This window comes from Phyllostomus discolor, chromosome 13 (assembly GCF_004126475.2).
Source record: "Phyllostomus discolor isolate MPI-MPIP mPhyDis1 chromosome 13, mPhyDis1.pri.v3, whole genome shotgun sequence".
Classification (NCBI taxonomy): domain Eukaryota; kingdom Metazoa; phylum Chordata; class Mammalia; order Chiroptera; family Phyllostomidae; genus Phyllostomus; species Phyllostomus discolor.
Genome location: NC_040915.2, coordinates 24916746 through 24944410, shown reverse-complemented (window position 1 = coordinate 24944410; position 27665 = coordinate 24916746). Strand labels below are relative to the sequence as shown.

Below are 27665 nucleotides of genomic sequence, written 5' to 3'. Positions count from 1 at the left end.
GGGGACACACTGTCCACCTCCTGCCGCACTGACCTGTCGGTGGGATTGGAGACACCTCTCCCGTCTCTTTTGTCTGAAGATCCAAGTATCCACAGCAGCCACAGGCTGGGCTCACAGCTGCTCCCCGTCCCAACTTTCTTGTTAGTGTCAGGTACCTCTAAACATGGTATAATTTCCAAAATGCTGGAAACATGACTCACGAATATGAAGTGAACATAGACTAAAGATTGTACTGAACTCATTAACGAGGAAACAGGTAAGATGGTCTGCCATGGGTTGAGCTGTGTCCCCGACACTACGTGGTAAAGTCCAAGTGCCCCCAGAATGTGACGTCACTCGGAAAGAAGGTCACGGCAGGTGTAATGGGTTAAAGTGAGATCACACTGGAGTAGGGTGAGCCACTGATCTGCTATCAGGCCACCAGCGGACGCTGGGCAGAGGTAAGGAGGGCCCCTCCCAGGTCTCAGGGAGCACACAAACCGTCCAGGCAAGACCCTGGTTTTGGACTGCACGAATGCAATACTGGACTCCAGAACTGTGAAACAATAAGGCAGTGTCGCGTCATGCCACCTGATGACTGGTCATTTACGTCAGCCCTAAGAAACGAATACACTAAGTAAAGTTGGCCCAAGAAGCATTTGAGAACCTGGGAATTTACTGTCATTTTGGGAAAAGAACCTTGGAATAACATTGTTAAAGACACAAAACTGGCGTATATTCTAGAGGGCACAGCATTGTCGTCACACTGGGCACGGGAAGCTCTCTCCTGGGTGAATGCCCACACGCCAACAGGTCAGGTTCACGGAGCCTCAGCCTTTAATAATGGTATGTGGCAAGTCAAGCAACAGTACATTCCCTCAGATCATTAAAAACCACGGATAAGCCCATTCAGCAATGCTCCAACGTGACAATTAAAAGGACTTCCTCCCCTACTCCCAAACCTTGTAACAAGTTTTGTGTTTTTGTTGTTTTTTTTTTTAACAATTCCTGTACTCACATGCCTGCCTTACCTGAATCTGGGGCTTTGCTATCTAGCATGCTCACCCGGCCACCCCCACCCCCTTGCTGTTTGCAGATTATGTCAACACCCTGTCCTGCACCCCCAGAAGTGAACTCTTGTCCTCACAGTGATCACACTCCTCCCACTTCAGTGTAAGAGCTCTTTAACCATCCTGCTCTGTCACTCAGCCAGGCTGGAGGCCACGTGAGATGCAACTTATTTCAGCAGGAAAACAAGCAAACTACAAGGCCCTGGGACAGACCCTGGGATTTCAGACAACTCTGATCTGAAAACGTACCTGCTTTGTTTTTTGTCGATGTACCAGGACGGAGAAAAGAAGTATCTGCCCTCACTTCCCAGGAGGGTTTAAAGATTAAACCCACCCTGCCTTCCGGGAAAGGAGACAGAGGTCGCAGCTTGCAAAGGATTTGGGCTGAAGGTCCCACAGGCCAGCAAGGTCTGCTGTGAAGGAAGAGGGATCGGGTGGGGTATGTTGCACGTATTCACCACCCAGGGTGGCCGGACGGCTTCCCAAGAAGCATGGAGGCTGGCGCTGCCAGGTGGCAGACTGGAGGTCCCCTGCCATGCCCTGGTCACCACTTCAGTTAAATAACTGGGTGGGGGACTCTGGGGTTCCTGGAAAATAGGTCAGGGCAGGCAGCAGAATGGGCACGTGGTGGGGAGGGGTTCTAGAATAGAGACTGCGGACCAACCCCACCGCTGTGAAAATACTGCACTAGATTATTGATATGTTCCGCTGCATCAGCACGCACCTGCCAGTGTCAGCCTTGACCAAGACCAAGGCTGAGCAGAAACAAGAAAGAAGATGATACGGTGAAACTAAGACATAAGATGCACAACAATCCTGGATTCCCCCAGGACAATCAAGAATCCGAGAGAAGTGGATTGGGGCCCTTGGCTCTTGGGGGGAAGGTGCTGGAACCCCCTCAACCCACGTCTTCCAGTGGTTGGACAGCATGAGTCTGAGAACCCCTCAGACGGAAAAATGTTAAGTGACACCCTAGTACCGATTCCCACCTTAAGCTTAAAATCAAATCAAATCCCCCCCCGCCACCGCAACCAGGCAATGCAGCCCACATGGAAAGGTGAAAAGAAAATCTAGGAATACACATTTATATTTTATCTTGAGGTGGTGGATGTTAGGGAGAATGATTTCTCCTTTCTAGTGTCAAAACAGAACCAAATTTTTCTGGCTCTCAGCGACGGTACGTGATTAGATAGATACACGCTGTGGCTCAGTAGAGGGGTGCGGTTTCATTTCCTGGGAGGAAGAGAGGTTTGAATCCACCAGACAACTCATTTGTAACAAGCTTACAAGTGCTGGGAGAATGCAATAACTATCCACCCTGCTTGAACAAGCCGGTGAATGAAAGAAAGGCTTTTGACCTCAAGTGAAAAAAAATGAAAAGGATTTGTCATTTTGACTTTGGTTCTGAATTTAAAATCAATGCCAAGACAGAAAACGCCATAATGCATCTGGACACCGTCGGCGACCTTCTTCAGAAAGCGGGGTGTGGTATTAGCAGTCGCTGCAGGAACCCGGGCCCTACTCCTGATCAATGAGGACCCTTCGTTCCAACAAAAACACCACCGATGTAATGGTAATAATAATAGGAGCTCACACTGATTGAACGTTTGCTCTGTGCCAGACTGTGCCGGGGGCTAGGTCTGCATTCTCTCATTTCACCTTTGCAACAGCTACCTGAGGACTTACCCTTACCCTGCTTTTACAGATGAGGAAAGTGCAGGTTACCAGAGGTCATATCACTTAGTAAGTGGAGAAGCTGGAGTTCAGGCCCAGGCCTATCTGATAATACTAGAACCCAGGATCTTAAACACTGTCATCACATCACTTATGAGCCCAGAAAAAAGTGTGTGAGGGGGCGTGAGCGCCACCTAACGGTGCATCCTGGACTGTGAGTCCAAGAGACAGTGAGATGGAGAAGCTGCCCCTGGCATCAAAAAACAAACAAAAGCAACACCCCCCCACCCACCACCACCAAAAAGAGACTATTTGGCTACTCTTGAAAGCTACCTAATTTTCATTTTAGTGTGATTTGATTTCCTTCCTTGAGATCTTTCTTAATTCTGTTAGAATACCTTCAGTAAAATACAGGCCCGGCCAAAACTGTCCTAATGCAAGCTGAAAAGCAAGATCAATCAGAAGCCTATTAGAGCAGGCGGAAGGGGAAGTGCGGGATGGGGCCAACGCCCAGAGACAAGCGGGATGCTTCTCGGGGTTTCGGGTGTCTTCAGTGTCAGCGGCTTCCTGAAACGCTGCAGCTCTGGAGTTGACTTCCCATCATCCACCTGGGAGCCCCCCCCCCCCCCCCCCCCCCCCCCCCCCCCCCCCCGCAGATTCCTGCTCAGAGCGGCCCCAGTCCCCACCTGGCCTACGTCACGGCTCCCATGGTTCCTGGCCACTCAGTGCCCACCAAAAGTGGGATGCCCTGCTCCCCAGTCATCCCCCAGCAGGAAAGCAATCATTTTTATCAGTTTTAGGTCTGCGCCACGACTGCCCGCCCAGCCCCATGAGCTCATAGAACCAGATGCAAAGATGGGTACAATCTGGGAAACAAGGATTCTCTCGATTTCGCGGGAGCTGATGTGCTTAAGAGTTCTGCTCGCTCACTCAATGGATAGAGCATTTGCACTGCATCAGTGCAAATGCTCTATCAGAACAGATTCAGATCCTTTGAAGAGACAGCACGACAGAAAAGTACGGAGGAAGATCCAGCGCCAGCCTTCGCTTTACCTGTCATTTTTCCGTCCTGTCCAAGACACATCATGGAGAAGTCAACAGAGCGCGGGGTTGCTGGCGAAGCTGTCTGGGTTTGCAGTGGGGCTGCACCACCAACTGGCTGCATGAGCTTTCCGCCCTTTTCCCAGTCTGCAACAGGGGCAATACCAGTGCTTACGTCACGCAGGTCGTTGTGATTATACAAGGAGATGACATATGACAGGCACCTCATGTGAAACAGATGCTGTAGTCATTCGGTAAATTGAAGGACTCGTCATCAGCAGCAGTAACAGCAGTGCTACTAGCAGTAATGGTGACGGCAGCAACACCAAGTGTTGGGTACATTTTGAATAAGTTACCTCCGAGCACAAATATTATGTTTAAGAACTACACAGATGTGTGTATTTTTAAAATAGGCTTTGCCTCTAGCTTTGAATATCAAACAACATCTTACCCTGAAATAAGGACTGGCATAACTAATTAAGATGCTCTCTAGTTATTTATTCTTTGAAGATCCTAATTCAAGAGAACTGCTTAATCTGCTTCTTTCTTAATCTATTTAAGCATGCAAAACATAAATGGACTTCCCTGAGACCCTAATAGCTTGAAATATAAGATAAGGCCACTTGCTTTCAAATTAAAACAAAATCTCTGTTTCTATCTTTGTTCCTAATATAGTAACTAATGGAACCCTAACACTTTGATGTGCCACTTGAAAAATCTCACATCTTTAATATACAAATCAAGGCAGAAGCTTATGGGATCACCAGGGAGGACCCGCTCCCCTTATAACGGTAATGGGAAGACCTACGGCTCCCTGAGGACCCCTACTTTAAAAATAGTTCTACCACTAACAAGACTCCACCAGCTCATCCTTAGTCACATTTGGGAATGAAATTTAGATATTAAATGATATCGATTTCAATTCAGAAGCTGGTCTGGCCACCTCTATATCAATCCTCTGGACCTGGAATGAGGATGGGTAGAGATCATTAAGTCATTTATCTTGTCAAGAATCTCGGCGATGTGCCCGGAGGTATCAAACACGAGACAGGGCTCCTTTTCATTCCCATTCCCACCGGGCAACTGACTTCCCGTCAACTCCGCGGCAGCCCCAGCCCAGCTCAGACAGCGCGGAGGAGGAGGAGAGAAAGAAAATCTGAAAATACACGTCGTTAGAGCTGATGAGAAGGACCTTTAGAGATGGGGGCGGGGTGAGATGGGAATTGCATTCCTTCTAAATGATGTGATGAATTCTAAAATCCTTGTTCACACCTCCAAGGTTTATCAACATATGCCCTCTCCTTCCTTTCCTCATTTGACAAATACTTATGTAGCTTTCCTCTTGTGCCAGGCACCCTGCTCCATGGCGTGACGACAGTGATAAACCCTCATAAAAGTAAGCTCTTAAGGAGCTTACAGGCTACCGGGGCAGACGGAAAGTAAATGATTGGGCAAATAAATGTGTAATGAAGTTATGGCCCCTACTCTGGAGGAAAATAAGAACAGAGTGCTCTGAGAGGGGGGTGGGGAAACTGAGGAGGTGGGGCTGGGCTCTGCAGAGGAGATGACATTTAAGACAAGCTATGGGGTAAGTGGGACTGGGCCAGAGAGGAGAAGCACTCCAGGCAGAGGGAATCCTTATGACAGGAAACTGGAAGTCAGGAGAGGGTGACGTGAGTGACTCCCTGGATGACATCTTCCCACGATGCGGGCGTCTGGGCAAGAGCCGGCTGCAGAGCTGCCCTGGACGCAGCACAGCCTGCGAAGTCCATTCTCAGTGCAGGGACTCATTCCGAGTGCCTCTGATTTCTGTTTCCCTGGACAATCTGTAGGTGGCTTTTCTTCTCGCTAGACGGTCTAAGGCATTTTTAAATCAAGGGCAGTTCCCCTAAGTCTCCTGCCGCAGACCCAGTCACAGCGGTTGTCAGAAGTGCAGAACCCTGCTGCGGACCTGCTGAATCAGAACCTCTGGGCGCAGAGTCCGGGAATGGGCTTTCTGCAGGAGCACTCAGGGCGATTCCAGCCTGCTCTAAACGGCACGGACTCCGCAGGCATCCCGTGGGGTGGACACAGCAGAGTCACCGCACAGCGCGGCACCTTCAGGACAGGCTGGCCCCACAGGGATGACGTGACAGAAGCAGACAGATCCCACAGGCTGAGCAGCGTGGAGGAGGTGCGCCTGCCCTCAGGGAGTCTGGAAGGAGCCCGCCCCGCCCCGGGACATACCATCCTCATACCATCCTCACCACACAACCAACCGGGGCGGGGGGGGGGGGGGGGGCAACACTCATCTGTGTTAGCGCAGTTAGGGCAGGAGAATCAGCCTCCATCCCTGTCAGTTCTGGGTCTCACTGTCAAGTGAACCCATCTTAACTACTGACCTCACTCCAGGTTCCTGAGAAGCATGTGTTCTTAGAGGGCCTGACAAGCCGCCTGGCGGGGGCCCTGGTGCTCTTTTGCCAGTCCCGCATCCCCTGGGCCAGCCAGGAGGTGGGCTCTGCCCGGGTCCTGTGTGTTATATTTATTTGTTTTTTTTTTTTAGTTCAAATAAATCAGTTAATCCAGCTATTTCTTTACTCATAATCACTGACTCTTCACCTTAATAGATTTCATTTAAAATATAATGCATTTACTAATCAAAAACTAATGCTCAGCTAAAGCAAATTAGACTCAGTAATACTTCTTACAAAATATAAGTATTTGGAAATTGGATTGTTAATTAAAATGGATATTGTCTAAAGGGAAAACGTTAACAGTCAGAAGTGAAAGTATGAGGTAGAGGTAGGCTATTCAGACCCGAAGTTGTTCTCAACAATGTAAGAGTAAAGTATGTTAGTGTTTTTCAATGAATCAATGGAATATAAAAAACTCTCTAAAAATAAAATTGTAATGAATCGCCGACAAAGCTTTGAAATCCAGCCAGCTCCCCATAAACAAATTAGTCTCTATTTTTAGACTCAAAAAGTAGTGACAGAAACCTTTCCACCCCTTCAACTGCATTTAGTTTTGAAGCCTTTTTTCCTAACTTAAAAATAATTTGTTTAAGCAGCTGTTTCAGGTTTAAATGCAGAACGCAGGAGAGTACAGCAGTCTTCCCCACGGCCACACGCAACCATTTGTGTGCATCAGCTCCCAGGGCATGCCACCGGCACCCAGAAACGAGACGACGAGAAGGAAATCGGAAATTCGGTCAAATGCCAGGTGAGCGGTAGAGCCTGCAGCCTGAGCAACCAAGCCCTTTCCTGTTTCGTTGTTTCTGCGTGGCCTCTCGGTGAGCTGCATCACTTGGAGGGTTCCACCCAAAGACAATGAGCTCCCAGATGGATTCTGAGGCATCGCATGCGATCCAGCGGTCCTCAGAGCGTGCTCTCTAGAGCTGGAGCTGGAGCTGGAGCAGGAGCAGCAGCAGCAGCAGCACTGCCTGGGACCTTATTAGAAATGCAAATGCTCAGGCTCCATCTGAAATGGGAACTCTAGAGGTGGGGAGGGCAGCCATCTGTGCTTTCAGAAGCCCTCCAGCAGATCCTGGCTCCTGCTCAAGTTTCAGAACCCGCTGCTCCAACAAAGTCAGAGCCTTAAGGTACCTCAGAGGCATGTGGGGCCTGGAGCCTGAGGACAGGGTGACGGTGTGGGGGCAGGGGGCTGGGGGAAGATGTAGAAAGGGAAGAGGGAAGGTGAATGTGGGCCAGGGAGTACAACCAATCAGGGCACAGTTTAAGCTTCTGGCACGGACATCAACATCAGTACGTTACTTTATGTGTTTCATATAGTAGGACTTCATATATGGCTTTATTGGAAAAGATCATTTAACGACAATTTTTAAAATTTAAAAACCACTGTTACATGCAGTACTTCCCTTAGAGCAGGGAAAGAGGTGCCTCTGGCTCCAGAGGTCCTCTGCTTGGCTCTCTTCCAATTGTGCCGCTTCCCGTAGGGACAGGGACTTGTGTCCCCCTGAGGCCCAGCACCGTCAGGCCTCTGCTCTGGGCCTGGGGTCCCACAACTGTCCGCCCAAACGTGCCCACGTCTGCCTCCCAGGCTGGCGCTGCTGCTGGCCCCTTGCCCAGGGCCCTCTTCTCAGGGGTGGACTACACTATCTGTGTAAATGGATGCCCAAGGTGTACATAATTTGTATTTTGTTTTTTAATGTTCTATATATTATGAAGTCTTGACCTCTTAAAACAAATTTTCTTGCTGGGACAGTCTGTCTCTCCTGGGGTTAGTGAATTCGTATAGATTGCAAAGGGCCAGCCAGGGGCCTGTTTTCGACATGCGAACCAGCCAGTCCTGAGTTTATAACCCAAACACGTCCTCATCTGACTCTTAGCACAGTGCCCTACATCACCGCAGGGCCAGGTACCAGGCAACCAGAGGCCACGCCCCTAGCTCACAGACCTGGGAAATGCCGCAGAGTAGCCAAACTAAACTGTTACCCCGTCCTACCTTCCCTTTCCTGAGGAAAGCCCTGTAAGAGGCTGTGGCCTGTATTTATCACTCTCGTCCTCTGCCTCCTGGCCACCACCGTGTTTTGCCTTGTGACCCCACAAGGCATGCAGTGACCTCTCTCTGGGGCCCAAGAGCATATGAACTTCTTCTGCCATAGGTACACAAGGCCCCCCACAGTGTGGGATGTGCCGGGTGGGAAGAGCAGCCACTTCCGGGGCTGCAGAAACACGCACCGGTACATCCAGACTCCAAACTCCAGGGTGTCCGAGAACCCTACACTGACACCTGGCCCTTCGAGTCATCGTGAAGGCACGTTTGTCAAGGTAGGAGACAGACACACTCTCACAGTCTGCTCCCTGTGGTAACTCTGGGATCTTCACACACCTAGGAGGGGAGTCCGCCTGTGCACTTTGCTTCAGGTAGCACGAAGGCTAGGAGAGAGCCTGGTTACAGGGGAGCAAAAGTCAATGCGGTTTGGCTGGTGGCGTGCGGTGTCATTTAATTTGATTTATTACTTTATGCAGTCGAAGGAAGTTTGCTCATCTGTCTTCAGGAAGGATGAATTTCTAAAAGAAATAAAAACATTTCTGCGTTCCACCTCTGCCAAAGTACTTTTAGAAACGATAAAAATACTTCAGTGTCGCCGAGGCCTTAAAGCCGTGTTCTAACGAGGCAATCATTTCTCAGAGAGGCGGTGGAGTTCTAGCACAGAGGCAGGGACTCTGTCTGGCTTATCGCTACATCCCTGGAGCCTCGCCAAGAACCTGGCACAGAATACGTTCTTGGTTTGGGGTTTTTTTTTGTTGTTTTTTTTTTACTGCTATTCCTTTCTATTATTATTTCTTAAAGATTTTATGTATTTCGTTTTTACAGGAAGGGGATGGGAAGGAGAAAGAGTGGGAGAGAAACATTGACTGGCTGCTTTTCACATGCCCCCAGCCAGGGACCTGGCTCACAACCCTGACTTGTGCCCTGACTGGGAATCAAACCAGCAACCTGTGGCTTTGCGAAGCGACACCCAACCCACTGAGCCACACCAGCCAGGGCTTATTCCTGTATATTATTTTTAAACTACTATCAAGACATTATTAACATGTCAAGAGCTGCAAATATTGAAGGTATACAACTCAGTGAGTTTTGAGGTAGGTACGCACCCATAAAACCAACAACACTACCACCCAGGCCATAAGCACGTCCATCACTTCCCAAAGTGTCCTCCCACCCCCTTGTATTATAAGTATTATTATTACCATTTATATTACATGGCAAGAACACAACATAAGACTTACCATCTCAGCAGATTTTAAGTACACAATACAATAGTGTTCGCTACAGGCACGGTGTGTAGTGGAGCTGCAAAATTTATTTATCGCGTATAGTTACAACTTTGTACCCTCTGGCCATCATCTCCCAACACCCCTTCCTCCCCCGCAACTTGAGTCCTGACAACCACCCTTCTACTCTTTGTGCCTGTGAGTCTGGCTAGTTTGACAGCGTTCAGCTCTCTCCGTGTAAGTGAGATCATACGCATTTGTCTTTCTGCACCTGGCTTACTTCACTGAGGGGGATGTTCTCCAGGTCCACCTGTGTTGTTGCAAGTGGCAGTAAAAATTTCTTCTTTTTTAAGGCTTGTTAATGTTCCATTATATGTGTCTGCCACTTTTTCTTTATCTGTTTATCCAGCAGTGAGGTTTAGGTTGTTTCCACATCTTGGCGATTGTGAATAAAGCTACAATAAACATGGTGTCTCTTCAAGATCCTGGTTTCCATTCTTCTGAATACGCTCCCAGAAATGGCATTGCTGGATCACATGGCAGTTCTATTTTTAATTTTTTCAATGACCCTCCACACTGTTTCCCATCATGGAGGTGTCATGTTACATCCCACCAACACTGGACCAGGGCTCCCTTCTGTCCACGTCCTCACCAACACGTAGTATCTCTTAATTTTCACTACTGCCCCTAACAGGTATGAGGTGATAGCTTACTGTGGTTTTGATAAGCAATTCCCTGATAATTAGTGAATTTTCTTATTTTGAATTTATTGGGGAGACATAGGTTAATAAAATTATATACATTTCGAGTGTACAATCCTACATCACCTGTACGTTGTACTGTGTGTTCGCCCTCCTAAGTCAAGTCTCCTTCAGGCACCATGTATCCCCCCTTTCCCCATCTCCACCTCCCCCAGCCGCCTTTCCCTCTGGTCATCACCATACTGTGGTCTGTACCCATAAAGGGTTTTCTCCCCCTTAATCGCTGCACCTTTTATACCCAGCCCCACAACCCCTGTCCCTTCTGACAGCTGTCAGCCTGTTCTCTTATCTATAAGTTTGCTTCCATTTTGCTTGTTTGGTTATTTTGTTCACTAGGTTCCACATGTAAGTGAAATCATACGGTATTTGTCTTTCTCTGCCTGGCTTATTTCACTTAGCATAACGTTCTCCAGGTCCTTCCATGCTGCTGCAAAAGGTAATATTGCTTTCTTTTTTATGGCCAAGTAGTATTCCACTGTGTAAATGTGCATATATAAGTTTTTTTTAATCCAATAATTAGTGAATTTCTTTATAAATGTTTGTTACATAAATGACAGAAAAATGATTGAAGGAACAAGCTTAAAAGGATCAAGTTTCCCAAATTAGGTAACGTTTGCCTTAACAATCATTTACTGACCTCCTGCTGTGTGCTGGCCAGGGCGCACCACGGTGGAGCAGACAGCAAAGCTGTGTGTGAGGCACCTACTGTTTGGCGGGGGGAGAGATGCATGCCCTGAAGTGGTCCGGGAGCTGAGGAAGGCACAGCTATTTATCTTGTCTGTCCAAGGCAACTGTGAATCAGAGTTTCCATGTTTAAGATTCACTGAAAACCCTGGGGTAACATTTCAAAGGCCTCAAAAGTTGGCAGAATAGTCTAAGGGCCCTAGCATTTCTCTCCACCCAGCAGAAGCCTGGGCTCACTCGCTCATTCTGCACGTGGGCCGGGAGTAGGAGGGCGGCAGGTTAGCTGCAGCTGAAAGCATCATGAAAGCAGACACCACACGCCGGCGCAGGACTTTTTCGGCTTTTCCTGTAGCTAGGAAGTGCTTTCAGCAGCGTGAGCCCATAGCTGCGAATAAGACATGGTCACTGCTCAAACAGTTTCTTCTAATGAGACCGCGAAGCAAAACCAACAAGAATGTCTGCACTTCATCCGTGAAACAGCCTCTTCTGTCTGGCCTGTCACTGGGGGCTCCCACCAGGTAAGGTGAGCGCAGTGTGAGCAGGTGTTAGTACCAGACTTTCTGCAAAATTCCAGGGCTTAACAAGCCTTCTAGGGTAGAAAGACATTTTATATACACTGGTTTATACATCACAGCTACTTTCCTGCATGAAAGCCTGCACGGGGAGTTATCCAAAAGGCCAGACTTGCAGTTCAAGGTTGACAAGACAGATCTACACCACAGAGGAAGACACGCCACCGATGGATGATGAAATATGTGGATCATGTTTTGTGGCGATCTCATCAATGAAACTTCTTCACATTTTCCCGATTACCATGTAACTAACAGAAGAACCCAGCAAGCAGAGGAAAATTGTACTAGTCAGCAATTTTCTCAAAAAAATAAATAAAAAACATGTAGAATTTTAAATAAGCTTTGAATTGAACTAAAAATGGCCTTTTCCTATGTTTTTCTTCTATGCCTGACAATAAAAGATATTTTTCTAATTATTTTTAAAACCAGACGGCATGTGGGTCACACGACCAGGTTCGTCACAGCAGACCACGTAGCTGACGAGCTGACCTTCGAACTCTGCCTTGGGCCCAAAACCCTTTTCTGTTTTTAACATGAAGGAAATTGTGTTTGTGAAGTTTGGTTATCATGTTTAACTGCAACAGCTTCATCACTTTGTAAAATTATTATGCTACACAGATCCTCCTACGGATGAAGATCACCCAGCATCTCCGACGCCCGAGGCGATGCCTGCCACAGAAACACACAAGACGATCAAGCCCCACCCAGAGGCAGCCCACGCCACAGGTGTACTCAGTCCTGGTGAGTTTCCTTCCCAAGTCGCTCCCCAAAGCCCTGCAATGTGAAATAATCTGCAGCCTATGCTGTGTGCAGACAATGGGAAAGCTCCAATTTAGAGTGAGACACTGTGCAATGCTCGGCCTAAAAAGTGGCTCCTTGTAACAGAACTCTAAAAAAAAAATCCACACACCACCCTGACCAGTGTGGCTCATTGGTTAAGCATCATGCCACTAAGCGAATGGTTGCCAGTTCGATTCCCAGTCAAGGCACAAGCCTGGATTGTGGTTTAGTCCTGGTACAGGGACAAATGAGAGGCAACAAATCGATGATTCTCTCTCACATCCATGTTTTTCCCCCGTTCCCCTCTCTCTAAAAATAAATGAATGAAATCTTTTTAAAAATCCATCAATCACAGGGACATAAAGTACAGCATAGAGAATATAGTCAATAATATTGTAATAACTATGTACGGTGCCAGGGGGGTACTGGAAATATCGAGGGGAACTCTTTGTAAAAGTATATGATTATCTAACCATTATGGTATACATTTGAAACTAATAAAAATAATACTGAATATAAACTGTAATTGAAAAATAAAGTTTACTGTGTAATATACATATTATGTATCACATAAACATACACTTGAGACCTATATAATCTTATTAACCAATGTCACCCCAAACAAATATAATTTAAAAATAAAATTAGGATAGTCACCAAAGACAATAAACTAATTTTTAAAGAACTCAGCAAGGCTGGCAGGTTTGAAGAGCACTTGCCCGCGGTGTCTGCGGGTGCCCCTGGGGAAGGGGGACGCGTTCCTGACGTCCCCGCTAGAAACCGTAACATTCTCCCCGAGGACGGATGTCTTCTGAGATCCAAGCAAATGCTTTGTATCTTTCACAACATGGTACACTCGTAAGTTGGAAACAAGCTCGAGTAATGTGAAGGCCTCTTTATGAAATACAGACGATCGCCTCTCAGGCAGAAAGAACAGATTCTCTGGTGGGAGCCCAGGGCTCATGTACAACAGAGAGCGGAACAAGTTCCCATAACGTTGTACTTTTGGTTGTTTCTCAGGTACCGTCTACTGAACTGTATGCTCCGTCATGAAAAATTCCTTCCGGGACCATTATTCTAATTCCCCGTATCCCCAAACTGGTGTATGATAAAAATCTGAGCACATCCAAGTCCCAAGCTTAACACTCACATCCAGAATATTCCCAACTCTCAGCATTTGGTAGCTCGACAGCCAGCTCTTTCACTACATAGTTTTTCAAATGTATGCAGGGTGTGTTTTAATCAGGGGCGGTAAGACATACAAACATGGAAACGATCGTCATAAAGGAAAGAGTCCCTCGAACCAGGTGTGGCCAGACAATGAGAAGTGGGGGCACCTGGGGAGGCACCAGGGTTGGTTGGGAGGCAGAGGGAGGGGCAACTGGGAGCAAGAAACAGCCTGTACTGAGGTCTCTGCAGGCTCCAGGGGACAGGGGCTCTCTCTAGTTATCTGGTCCCTGCCCCTGGGGTGGTTAGAGTGGGAAAACAGTGGCCGGGGATGTAATAGTCCGATGGAGGAGTTGCGGCAATATGGTCTCTGGGTTGGTTAGCTTGTATATAGAAGGGAAGCTCTTGAGCAAGGCAAGTGTCTGCCATCTCTAGGAACTGGTTCATCCTGGGAGGGGCAGTCCCTCATCTCAGGAAGGTCCCAGATGACACACTCTGAATTTCTGCATGAGGTTCCAGAGGCTTTATGGCTGGGAAGATCTCTCCTCACTGGGCCCTGTCTCAGTTCCTGACCAACCACCATTCTCATGTGTTTGCCGGTTGCTCCGTGGGCTCTGTTTTGGAGTGCTTTGTTAGGTGGCGGTAGATAATCAATTAAAGCCTTGGCTGGAGTGACGATAATTCCAATCAGCTCTTGTTCATCCAACCCCATGGAAGGAGGAATTTGTGATTACGCCCTTTTTCTTGGCATTGCGTGGTAAACAATTAGTGCTTGTGAATGATATGAAAATGTGTTTAGCTTCTTTTTCCCTCTGCCTGCAGGAAGGGCTCTCAAAGAATAGTGATGCTAATTTTTTGGCATTCTCATGAAATTTTTCCTTATTAAAAAGAGAAGACACAAGCAGCAATTTCTCTATCTCCCTACCCAAAGCAGCCCCAGTGAAAAACACGGATCCTGGCTTTCCTTGGCAAAAAGAACAGAGTTGCAGGCATTTGGACCACGTGCGCCAAACCAGGGGGTAGACCTCCCCAGAGTCTGCCCAGAACAGTAAGAAAGGAGGAAGCAGAGCTTCAAGGGGTTGATTTCTCTCTGATTCAGTTTGCTTTTCATGACAAAAATCTGGCCTTAATGTGAAAGTAGCATCCAACTCGGAAAAAGAAAAAAAATGTTTATTTTGTGGGAAGATGATGAAAATTAAAATTCAAAGGCATATGCCAATTTGAAAAGAGAATCTGAGAGCTTTGAAAATTCAACCACAAGGGAGGTGGAAAATTGCCACAACAATCTCTGTGCTAATAAATAGTAAGAAATGGGGAAAGGCATAAAAGTAAGAGAGAACATTGAATTCTTATCCTCCAACCTTTCCAAAAAATAGGGCTCTGGAGAGTTCAGAATTCAATCCCCATTTGAGAGGGCAATTTTACAAAATAGGAAAAAAAACATCTTTATGGACTTAACTTTAAGTAATAACAGTCACAGGTTATCAAGGCTCTAGTCAGAAGGCAGTAACTATATATATATATATACAGATAGATATAAAATAATGTGAATTTCTCTTTTTTCCAATAACATATTAGTTTATACTTAAGTTGTTATGGTTTCAGAATAAAAACATACGAGTCAGACATGACTGCTAAGTCTTCGTTGCTCTGCTCATATTTGAAAGAGCCCCTCAGCAGATATCCATAGCACACCTACTATGTGCAGGGCATCATGATATGAAGGTCATTTCAACCAATGCAAGACAACCTTCGCAGAGTACACGCTATTCCCTTGAACTAAGGTGGGGACGGCTCGATCCAAAACCACCCATGGGTTGTTCCTTCACAAACTTGAACGAAGGCCCTGCTGTGTGCCAAAGCCACTCAGACCCGGCACCTCTCAGACTCTGGTGGATCATCTGGATCATCGGACATCCTCCAGAAAGGGATCAGTGCGAAGGTGCCGGCTGCCCTCAGTACAGACAAAACAAGCTGTCATTTTCTAAAACATTTTCCTTCACTGTAGAGAGGAAGGAATAATAAAAACAGCAGCAGCGATAGTAAAAATAATAGCATCCAAAAAAATCCAGGTGAAAAAACAGAACTTTCTAACATGATGATTATAGCTAATAATACTGTATTATACTCTTGAATGTTGCTAAGAGAGGAGTTGTTTTTGTCTTGCTATTGTGTTTTTTTGTTGGTGGTGGTGGGGTTTTTTTTTCTGGTAACGGATTAACATCGTAAGTTGTTGCCAAAATCTGTCTGTGAAAGTGCTTTGTATTTTCTGTACTGAGGTGCCTTTCCCCCATATTTTAGGTCATTCTGGCTGATAAATGCTGCCACTTGATTATAAAACTTTTGGTACCTGCCCTGTACCCTCTGCCAGCCAAGCACTGCAAGCCAGATGTCAGTTGGAAAATTAGTGGATACCTTTCTTTCACACCTGCGCCTGTTTCCATCGTGATGGGTGAAAAAGCTGTTCACACAATTGGATGGGACGGGATCAGGTTGCTGCACTTCAGTCTCGGCTTTCAGCCAGCTTTATACTGCTCTCCACATGGTTCTGTGCATGTGTGGATGCTCTGCAAGGGGCTTCTAGGTGCTTTTGACAGGTTTTCTTTTGGTGTTTGTTGTTCACGTAACAGCTGGGCAATGAACAGCCACAATGAAGTCTATGACCCTTGTAAACCTACATATGCCACTAAACAGGAAGTGAGACCCTATACTCAGTGGTCTCACGACCTAATCAGAGCTTAAATACATGCATTAAAACAGGCTATGATGAGTAGAAATGTTCAAAGTATTTGGGACCAGAGAAACGTGAAAGAGAAACGTGACAATCACGAAACATCACCCTCTTCAAGGAGGTGAGAGACCACTTCCTACAGGAAGGGACTGCTCAACACATTTTTAAAAATTGAGATATAACTGACATAGCACACTGATCAGTTTAAATGCACAGCATAGTGGTTTGATGTATGTATCCACTGTGAAATGATTACCACTGTAAGTTTAGTTAACATCCACCACCATGCATAGTTACAAGTTTTGTTCCCATGATGAGAACTTTTAAGATCTACTCTTAGAAACTTACAAACATCCAGTACAGCATTATTAATTATAGTCACCACATCATGCATTATGCACCCAGAACCAACGCATCTTATAACTCAAGGTCTGTGCCTTTGGACCCCATTTGTCCCTTTCTCCCTCCACCCCGACTTGCCTTTGGCAACCATCAACCTGTTTTCTGTGTCTATGAATTCGGTTTTTGTTTTGTTTTTAGTTTTCACATATCAGGGAGATCATACATTGTTTTTTGTCTTTCTCTACCCAATTTATTTTGCTTAGTTTAGTATAATGCCCTCAAGGTCCATCCACGGTATCTCACTTGGGATTTCCTATTTTTTTTAGCAGCTGAATTATATCCAATGTTGTGTGTGTGTGTGTATACACACACACACACACACACACACACACATATATATATATATATATAATTTTCTTTACCCATTAATCTGTTGATGGACACTTGGGTTGTTTCCATGTCTTGACTATGATAAATAATGATGCCTTGAACATGGAGATGCATACATTTTTTCAGGAGAGTGATTGTATCTCTTCCAGATAAACACCCAGAAGTAGAGCTGCTGGGTCACATGGTAGTTCTGTTTCTCATTTTTCCCGAACCGCCATACCGTTTCCCATAGTGGCTGCACCAACGGACACCCCCACCAACCGTGCACACCCCCACATCTGTTATCCTCTTGCTGATGGCAGTCACGCCAACAAGTGTGAGGGACATCCAAGGGGCGTTGCACCGTGCATTTAGGCAGCACTGTGCACCTGCAAAGCCTCTGCACAGATATTAAACCATCAGATGGAGGGAACAATATCTCTGACTGCAGGGGTGCCCTCAAGTGTGCTTCTCAAAGTGTGGGCCCGGAACTCGGAGCATCGGTATCACCTTGGAACTTGTCGCCACTGCAGATTCCTGGGACCTACCCCCAAACGGCTGACTTACAAACACTGGAGGTGGGTTTACAAGTCCTCCACCTGAGACGTGCTCACGTTTAAGAAGCGCTGGCTTGGAGAAAGAAAAGCCGAGCAGACTGAGCCCGGTGGTGGCGAAGAGCGCAGATGTGGTCCCTACGTCCTGGGGTCGGACCCTGGCTTCCCCCTTTTCTCCAGGAAGTTGTTCGCTGGCCTTGTCTCAGCTCCCCGTCTCCGACACGGGAACACCGGTACCACCTATCGCGGAGGGCTGCTATAAGATCTAAATGATGAGATGCATGCAGTGCTGGGTTTAGCACTCAGTAAATGTTAGCAAGTGTTAAACGGGTCATGTCCACTAAGTACGGAGACCAGAGAGGACCAGGCCTTGGGGTTAAGTGGGCAGAAAATGCTAAGCTTATATCTGAGTAGAAGAGGGTAGAAGCCAGCACATGGATAAAGTGACTACTGCCCGCTTTCACTGCCACGCTCAGCCATCTCCATATTGGAGTCCTGCAGGAATCCCACTGTACTGCAGAAACATCGAGCTGTCTGTAACAGTAGCACACAAGATGCTGTATGTGCTTTCCTTATGTAATACAGACAGAGGAAAATAAGCAAAGATTGATAAATCTTCATAAAACACTGCTATTTTTCAAGTTTCCCTATCCTCAGACATTCTATGGCTGCCCTGTCTCAGTGCTGTTGTTGGTATTAAACACACTGCTGCGGCTGTGGGAAGAATAAAACAGGTATGTTTTTGTGCAGAATCGCGTAGGAGAGAGCCACGCTACCTTACGAGCCGCTCAGAACCCTTCCTTTAAGAAACAGCCAGGCCTCGCAATTGCACGGCTTGCGAGTGTGCTTTTCTCGCTGCAAGGAAACAAGTCCGAGGCATCCAGCGCGGGCTCTGACAGCTATTGTCTCTCATCTTCAGCCTGACATAATGAGTTTCGAGGCTTCCAGCCTGCTGCCCAGAAGCGGAGGTGCGGCCTGAGGAACTGCTCTGGAAGAGGGAAGAAACTGAACAATGGGAAGGAACAAACATGGTCTCCTTTTTATTCTCCAGCTACCAGCCTGGCATTTGTTTCCTCCTGGTGGGATTCTAAAAGTCAAGTCATCATTCTTCATGCTGTAACACATGCAGGGGCACCTTAGTCCTGTATTATGCATGTCCAGCCTAACAACACAGAGGGAGAGAGAAGGGGGCACACGGGGTTGGCTAATCAGATGAATCTGCTCACCACCTGTTGAAGGTATGGTATTGCTTCTTGCTTCTTCCGAACCTAAGAACATTCTACTTGTATTGAATTATATTTACTTAAAGCTACATTATCTACTTACAGAATACAACATAAATGTCATTGCTTTTGAATCCAGTGTTATCACTCCAATAGTAAGAGTTAATAATTTCCACTTGGCAATATTAAAGCCCACCATATTTAATGAGGAAGAAGATTCTAAAGGTGAGTTAGTGAATGGTTAACTATAACCTCATGTGACAGAAAATAGGACAATGGCATCAAGTCAAACCAGAAATCGACAAACAAGAGCTCACAGGCCAAATCGAGCCAGCCACCTATTTTTGTAAGGCCCATGAGCTAAGAGTAGTTTTCATATTTTTAAGTGATTGAAACAAAATCTAAGAATAACATTTCACAACTTGTGAAAACTGCATAAAAGTCACACTTCAGTGTCAATAAGGTTTCCTAGGAATGAATGTATATTGTCTACGGCTCCTTTGATACTCTACCGAGAGGCGGGATAGCCGACAGTCTAAAAGATTCACTATTTGGCTTTCTGCAGAAAGCCTTTGCCAACCCTGAGTTAAATGAATGGCAGGAGTGAAATGAACGGCAATGGATGTGAGTGGGCTTCACTCGCACCACAAGTGCCCAGGTGCATTAGTGAGTCAACAGAACTGGCAAAGGTTCCGAATCCCGCTGGAAGGAGGGGAGGGGCGTCGTGGCAGACAAGCGATGGGCAAACATTCTTGTATCTTCAGTCACGGGAGGGCGGAGATAGGTCTGTGGGATCCATCTTTCATTGTTAAAATTCCACTATCAAGCGGAAAGAAACACGCACTCTTCAAAAACTATCATAAGTACAGTAACACTAACAGCTAAACTTACTAACTGCTTCCGCTATTCCGGGCAAATGTGCATTATTTCACTAATCCTCACATTCATCCTGTGATGACACTATTATTATTTTCATTTGACAGAGGAGAAAACTGAAGTTTAAACAGTTGAAAGAACTTGCCTGGTTAATGATTAGGACTCATTTTTACTCCCTACAAAAGTCATTTAATCTTGAAAAACTGCTCACTCTATCTCTTCTATTTAAGATTTAACTATAAGATTATTTCTATTTAATTATAAGATTAACTTACATGTAATATTATAATTTTGAGTATCTACCTTTCTTGTTGGATGACAAAAAATTTGGAAGCAAAACATGATGGAGACTGAAGCATAGAGTCAGGCTGATGAATCGAGAAGAACAGCACGCAGGCAGTGGCTGGCACTGTAAGCCGACTTCAAGGCGGGTCTGCACCTAGCAGACCCCGGGTGAGGGGTACACGCTCCAGACCCCCCTCCCTCACAGCTACAGGGACCCTAAGACTTGGGCCCAGCCATGGAGATGCACGAGGGGTCTGTTGGGGGACTTTGGAAAACACTTTTTTCCTAAGAAGAGGAAAAGATATAGCTGGAACCATTCCTGTTTTCTCCTCTATGCTTTAAAAGTGCATGTAATGTCTGGAGTTACGGCAGTCATCTTGTGACCAAGAGGCAACACACACAGGGTAAAGCAAAGAACTGCAAAGATGCTGCTCCTGAACCAACGACAGAATGTCTTCTTCAAATTTCTTCACTTAGGTGGTTACTTGCAACCATTCATAACTGGCGTAGAAATAGAACAAAGCAATACAAAAGTTTAACTTGTCTCTGTATTCTGCCCTTCCTGTTTCCAGGATGAATTGTTCCTCACATAAAAAGTTGCAAACTCTTATGATATTTCATAATAATAAATATGTACACTCTATACTTAACCTGGGTAAGCCTTTATTAAGATGACACAGGCATTCATTTGTTCTTTCATTCTCTCACCCAAAGGATACCTGTTAAGGATCTATTTCTATGGATCAGGCACCGTTAGAGATGCTTGAGGAGAAGAGGCCTCAGAACTCAGAGAGCGAGAGGGAGGTGCTTGCCCAGAAGGTCTAATTACCAGGAATCATTACTGTTATATTCTGTGGAAGTCCATACAAAGTCCCCAGAAATAATACAGGTCTCTTGAGTCAAAAAAGATCCGGTTTTGAGCTCATGTTTTGCCCCTTACCAGCTGGGAAATTGATGACAGTCCTTTAACTTCCTCTGAGTCTGTCTTGTCATCTGTGAGCTGGGAATAATAACATTTACTTATAAGGGAGATGGGCGACTGAGACAGTGCAACTGTGGTGCCCAGCAGAGCCTGACTCAGTCAGTTAAGGGAAGTTGCCATTATTATTATCATCAACACAGCAGGATATGAACAACATACATTTAAAACACCAATGAGGAAACAAGGGAGGTGGGAGAAGGCAGGTGTGAACCAGGGAAGGCTGTCTGCAGAGAGGAACATTTGAGCTAGACCCAGAGAGACAAACAGAAGCTTGCTGGAGGAAAACGAGAGGGAGAGTGGAACACCGTGAGCCCAGACAACTGCCTAAGTAAGCAAGTGTTCGGCAGAGACAGTAAACAGGGTGGAGACTGGGTGAGCCGTGAGGGGGCAGGCAGTGAAACTGAGAGGCCAGGCTGGGGCCGGTTCGTGCAGGGCCTAGCAGAGACAGGCTGAACCTGGTGCTTCATCCCACCCGCAAGGAGAAGTCTGACCGGTTGCAAGGACTTGTAAGCAACAACTGACATCATCGGGTCTCTGTTGTAGGTGGATAATCAGTCGGCAGTGAAATGGGAGATGGGTTGGAGTGGGTGGAAATGTGAGTAACACGAACCCTCAGGAGGTTATTTCTACAACCAAAGAGTAATTAGCAACCACACCAAGACAGTGATGCTGGAGCAGGTGGGCGAGGGTAGGTTTTAGGCATATTTTGGAGGCAGAAAAATCAGCTTTAGAGACCAGCAAGCTTTGGAAGGTTAAGAAAATTGAAGCCTCAACATTGACTAAGGTGTCTTGAGGAAGAGGTTGAGGGGCCATAAATGCTATTACAAGAGATAGGAAGCTCAGGAACAGTATTAATAAGCAGAAGTTCAAGTTATAAGCATGTGGCCTTTTCTGGAAGTTAGCTAGGTCTGGCAAACCCTGACGAGAGTCTCACCTGATGCTCCCTGAACGCCACCCAAGCCTGCTGTCTCCTGCGACATCAGGTCAGGACTGGCTGCAAACCTTTCTTAACAAGCCATTATGAACACTCGTGAATGCACCTTAGTGAGAAATGTGATTTCCTGCTCCTTTACCAATCACTGTACAAGGGTTTTGCAGTCAGGAAAAAGCATGCTTCAGCTGACTACCCTCCACCCTGCTGCACCATGCCTCGTGTCAGGCCTTGCAAACAGTAAGTGCTCAACAATGAACGGGTCGTTACTATGATACAAAATCACCCTTCTTAAGGGCCAACTCTGAAGTCTCTAATTATCATTGCACAAGCTCTGAAGAGACAATCACCGTAGGAGGTCTTGGGAAGAAAGGACAGGGAGCTATCTGCACAAATCCAGGCTCTCAGTGATTTATCCACACCTTCGTAGAGATAAAATACAGTGGTGTACGGCCTGAGATAGGGCACTCTCTTCACCCCCTTTGGCCATGACCAGTTTGCAACCTTTAACCAGCTTTGCAGGCTCTTCACAATTTGCATCCCTCCCACCCCTCAAAATGGGGCATGTGTGACGCAAGCTGGTCCGGAGCATGTGCTCCACACGTGAATCCTGCCAGCCTTGACAACATGCTAGTCTCAAGCCTCCAGGAATCCTCTTGTACTTCTTTAGCATCCTTAACCTGAGCCACCGTTTCTCGTGCTCCCCCTGCAGCCCTAGTTCCGTGCACATTATTCAGAAGTCACACAGGCTGGAGCAGCGTGGTCAGAGCGAAGTGAGTTTGATAGATAACGGGTCCTTTTCCCATGCACTGAAGATGTTCGGCCTCAGAAGAACCTTCACAGTACTTCCCACACTGGCCTGATAAGGGGTATTTTAAGTAAGTGTAGCTCCCCAGGAAGGTCAAACAAAAATGGTAAGCCGAATAGTATCTTCAAATCCTTGACCATAAAGATTGAATAAATCTTTATGGAATGAATAAATGATTGCATGAAATGAACAAAGTCAATGGAATGAACACAGAATTACCGATACATTTTCTCTGAAGTAAGTATCACCCCGGGGTGCCGTTACACTCTACTCCTGACTACACCAAGAGGAGAGGAAGCTCAGCAGAGGTTTGAAAACACAAGAAAGGAGTTCTTAAGTGTCCAAAGTAAGGAGACTCCCTTTCAGAGAAAGACTATTGCCTTGGGCAAACACCTACGAGGAGGAGTTCCTGTGAGAGACACAAAGCACTTACACGTACATAAGGGACATCTCCAAAGAGACGGCCATCAGTTTAGGGCAGCAGCTGCCTGCCAGGAAACTCACTTCTCCCTTCTGTCCGTTCCGTGAACCTGAGCCAATCAGCACTCCTACTCTGCAAGGAACCAGCGTGTCAGAGAGAACTGCTATCACCCAAAAGTAATGGAGTGAGAAGGACATTATTTCCAATTGTTTGAGGCCATGCAGTTCCCAATTCTGTCGGCCCCATTTCTGGGAAACGTTCCTACCAAAGACTATGGCATCTGCAGAAGTGGGAGAAATACATATACATGCCACTCTATTACAAATGCCATTGCCTTTTCATATATGATCAAGGTAAATCACATACAAATCCATAGGCACTTGGGATTTATGGCAGGCAGAGAAATGGTCCCTTACATATGTTCATATCCTAATTCCTGGGAATGCCAGTATGATGAGCTACCCTAAAGTGCCCTGGTAGACCCAATGTAATCACATCAACTCTAAAAAGTGGAAGAGAAAGGAAGACGAAGTCGGAGAGATGAGGCAGAAAAGGGAGGCAAAAGATGATAAGCTCAGAGAGAATTCACAGCTATGGGCTAAGGAATGCTGGTTCTAGGAGCTAGGTCTGGCCCCCGGCCAACAGCCAGCTACCACACAGAACCAAATTCTACCAACAACCTGAACAAGACTAGAAGCAGATCCTCCCCCAGATAATAGCCCAGGGTTGCCAAAACCTTGACATTGGCCTTGTGCAATCCTCAGCATAGAACCCAAGTGAGCCTCCCCATGCCCCAACTTCCAATCCATGGAAACAGCAAGATAATAAATGGATGATGTTTTAAGCCATGAAATTTACTGTAACTTGTTACTGCAGCAATCAAAACTACTACAAGACTTGCCTGATTAACCCAGGAGCGTTCAAGTACCAACGCTGGTTAGCCTTAGTGTAATTCATCCATCCCATATGCACTTTTGGAGCACCTTACCTACTCTGGCCAGGCAGCTGGTGGGAACCTTTAGAAGAACAAAGCTTACAGTGATGAGCAGAAATAAGCATCCCCTCCAGTGCTTTCAGTTAGAAACATTGCTTCCAATTAGAAAACATTCACGTGAATACACAGAGTAGTAGACTGTGGTCAGTAAAATGGAGGGGAGGGGAGGGGAGCTCAGAGCGTCTGTATCAGAGGTAGTGGTGCTCGGGTGATGGCCAAGACCTCCCTGACGTCCTGACAGACAAGGCGAGAGCTGCAGTACAGGTGGGAAGGATGTGAAGGTGCAGAGATTTGGGGGAAGGAAGATCAGCAAAGGCTTTGATGCAAGAGGGCACCCAAGGAGTGAGAGAACGTGAAATGCTGGGGTGGCCGCGTTAGGCTGCACAGGCAGGCAGCAGCGGGATCGTGAGGCTCTGTGAACTGTTCTAAGGGGTTTTCATAAAGAAAATAAACATGCTTCATGAGAAAAGGAATTATTTGTTGACTTTTGATTAATGATTATGGAAACTGTTATACACATGCATGATATTCAGGTTGTCCCTGTGGGCTGTGGATTGTCAAAGCTTTAACCCATGGTTCAGGACATGAAGAACAGGCCCCGCCCTTCAAACATCTGATCACTTCCAGGTTCAGAAAAAGCCTTACACTCATCATTGCAAAACTCAGAGAGTCCAAAGAAGTGATTTGTTCTCTTTGAGACTTACTTTACGTCTGCAAAGTGGAAATGATATTTTCACATAACGAGGAGACACGACAAATACTTGTTGAGTAAATAAGTAAATTCCTTCCCTCCTTGAATCGGAATCAAATGAGAACCAAGTATATGGGATGGGCTTTGGAAAGTAGAAAGGGTTTTACAAATGTGAATAATTATTGCAGTTATTAAGCTAACAATGTCTTTATTCAGCTCGAGATTCTGTAATGGTTCGAAGGACAGAGGTGAGAGCCCTGCCAATGATACTGATAAATGGGTGGGAATAGGTCAGTGAGGAAGGTCCTGGGACTTTCAGGACCCAGGGACACGCTAATGCCCGGAACAGCAGCCACCTGCCATGGACAGATCGGGGACATCAGGAGAAGGGCGAGGAGTGAGACTAGACAAGGCGTCTTAAGCTCTGGGCCCCTGTGTAAACTTGCTCTAACTAGAACAATACAATGGCCCCAATAATTGGGGGGGGGTTATTAATCCTACACAGGATTACCATTAGAGCTAAAGCCTGCCAAAAATTGCAATCAGTAAAAGTTTGAAATTCTTTAAAACATTTTTGCATGGTAGCCTGAGGCCTTCCTTGAAAACTGAAGGAAATTGTTTCCATAGGGACTCTTTCTAAGATCTTAACTCTGGCCAAGAATTTAAGTGGTTTCCTATCACAGAGAGAATAACAGCATAGTGTAAAAAGCATAAGCTTTGGAGTCCAACAAACTCTGTTCGAGTCACTAGTAGGAAGGTTACTTAGTGTCTAAGACTGCGTTTTTTCATTGGTAAAATAGGAATAAGAAGAAGACCATGCAAACATGGTCTTTGTGCTTTGTGTGGTGCCTGGTACATAAAAAATATTTGGGAAATACTATTATCACCATTGATCCCCATTGTCTGGGGGGAACTGAAAGCCTGAATTACTTTAAGACAGAAAGAATGTTTAGAAAGCACAAGCCATAGCTCAGTAATCGTTCAGCGGCCTATTTCTTTTCTCCCCAATATTAAATGAGATAAAAATTAAATAAAATTAAAGTCTGCCTACACAAGGTTTCCTAGCTGAGCTATTTGTCTTCGCTGGGGGTTGCGTGTGCAAGGCAGCAGTTAACAGCAAACCTCTGGGTCATGTGCCATACGGAAAGCAGCGCATTCTTATTTCAGGGGCCAATCTCAACCTCTGGCATTGGAAGGACTTTGGAGAAGGGAGCCATCATGACTTCAGATACGCCTAACCCCTAGAAGGCAGAGCAGACCAGGTCACTCATCTGCAGCCTCAGAGCAGGGCCCTCCAAGCCAAGCCCAGAGCTCAGGCATGTGATAATTAGGGCTCTACATGTTCTCCACTGGTGAGGAATCCTGTCAAAAAAAGTTCTTTCCATGGGCAGTGTTAATGACACGGAAAATGGCCGAGCAGACCCCCTGGAGACAAATGGTAACCTGGAGAAAGAGGGCCAGAGGAAGGGCAGCGAGAGGCTGTGCTCGGACTGGGCTCTGCAAATACAAAACCCTTCCAGCCCCGCCAGTAAAAACGAGTCTACTGGGAGTGGACTGGGGGTGTTTCCTGGTCTGAACAGCTCTATGCTGGGTCCATTCACAGGAAGCTGAAACACTACAGAACCAGCAACTGAGAGTTGTCTGGAGCTTGATTTACTCACCAACAGAGAAAGTTCTTTATAGTTTGTTTTCATTTCATTCATTCATTTAAACATTTATTGAGAATGAACCCCTCTCAGACACAATACCCTGCCCTCATGCCACCGACAGTCTACAGAGAAACAGAAATCAAACAGAAACACCTGCAAAAAATGGGTCTTTATAAATTACAACTGGTGCCGTAAAGGAGAAGAACAAGGTTCTGTGAGATGGACAATTCGGAGCAGAGTCCGTAATTTTAGCTGGGGCGGGCTGGGGCATCTCCCAGCTGGGTTTCCTCTCCTCCATCCCCTAGACTATTGAGCTCACCTCCTGTTGCTGTCACTCTCCTCTTGTGAGCCAGACAAAACCCTCCAGGGACAGACAGGAGTCCAAATTGAGCCTGAGTTTGCTATCCCCCTTTGGATGCTGTGAGTTGGACAACTGGTTTCCCATATGGTGTCATCCTTGATAATTGGTTCCCTGCAAATGACCACTCTTCTTCCTAAGTGCTCCTTGGAGCCAGTCCCAGTGGGTAACCGAGCCCCAGCACAGACCACAGAGTAATATGTTACCTGGACTGGACCCCTTCTTAGGGATGAAAGATTTATTCCCTCAGCCGCCAGGAGGGCTGCCAGCAGATAACCCTCAGCTATACATCCCCTCTGAGAACTGCCCCAGTGAGCCAGCCTACATCCAACGACTGGTCCAGGCAGGGTTATGGAGGCCCAGTTTTTTCACCTCAACTAGAGACAAATGCAGAGAACCATTTCTACACGGGTAGGGCGGAGGCTTCTTTCAAAATGCATTGCATCTGCACGTCTCCATCTGCTCCATCCTTCCTTCCCTTTCCCTACACAGACACTGATCCGTCCCGACAGCCCTCCTTAGTAAAACCCTGCATGGTGATCTCTGCCCCGAGCCCCGTCCTGGGGAGCCTGACCTACCCCAACCAGAAAATGGGGACAGTGGTGTCGCTTCTTCTCTCACAGAATTCATCTCATAGCTCAGGCACGCACTGAGCACTGCGGTGCGCCGGGAACTGTGTTCCCTTCAGAACCCCATAGCTCTGCTGTAGAACGCAGAGTCGTTCTCACAGGTGTCTGTCTACAAAGCCCAACATACCAGCTGTGATTCCAGCAGTTTTGATCCTTCATATCCAACATGCTGACGATCCAAGGTGGAGCACCTATTGCTGTTCGGTCTGTTCAAGCCAGAGAGTTAAAATCCTGGGAGAGTCTGCAATCACAGGTTCCTTGCATTCGACAGTAAAGCGGCAGTATTTCCAGCCCAGCTGTGAAGCGTTGCAAGACTGAGAAAGTGTAAGTCACCTAGAAGATACCTGGTGCCACATGCTAATGAATCAGGGTGA

The 27665-nt window shown here is 46.4% G+C and overlaps 1 protein-coding gene across 1 annotated transcript in view; it reads right to left on the bottom strand.

The window, feature by feature from the left end:
* Positions 1-27665, bottom strand: part of SGCD (sarcoglycan delta) — a 770090-nt gene that overhangs the window by 536826 nt on the left and 205599 nt on the right. The window lies entirely within an intron of this gene.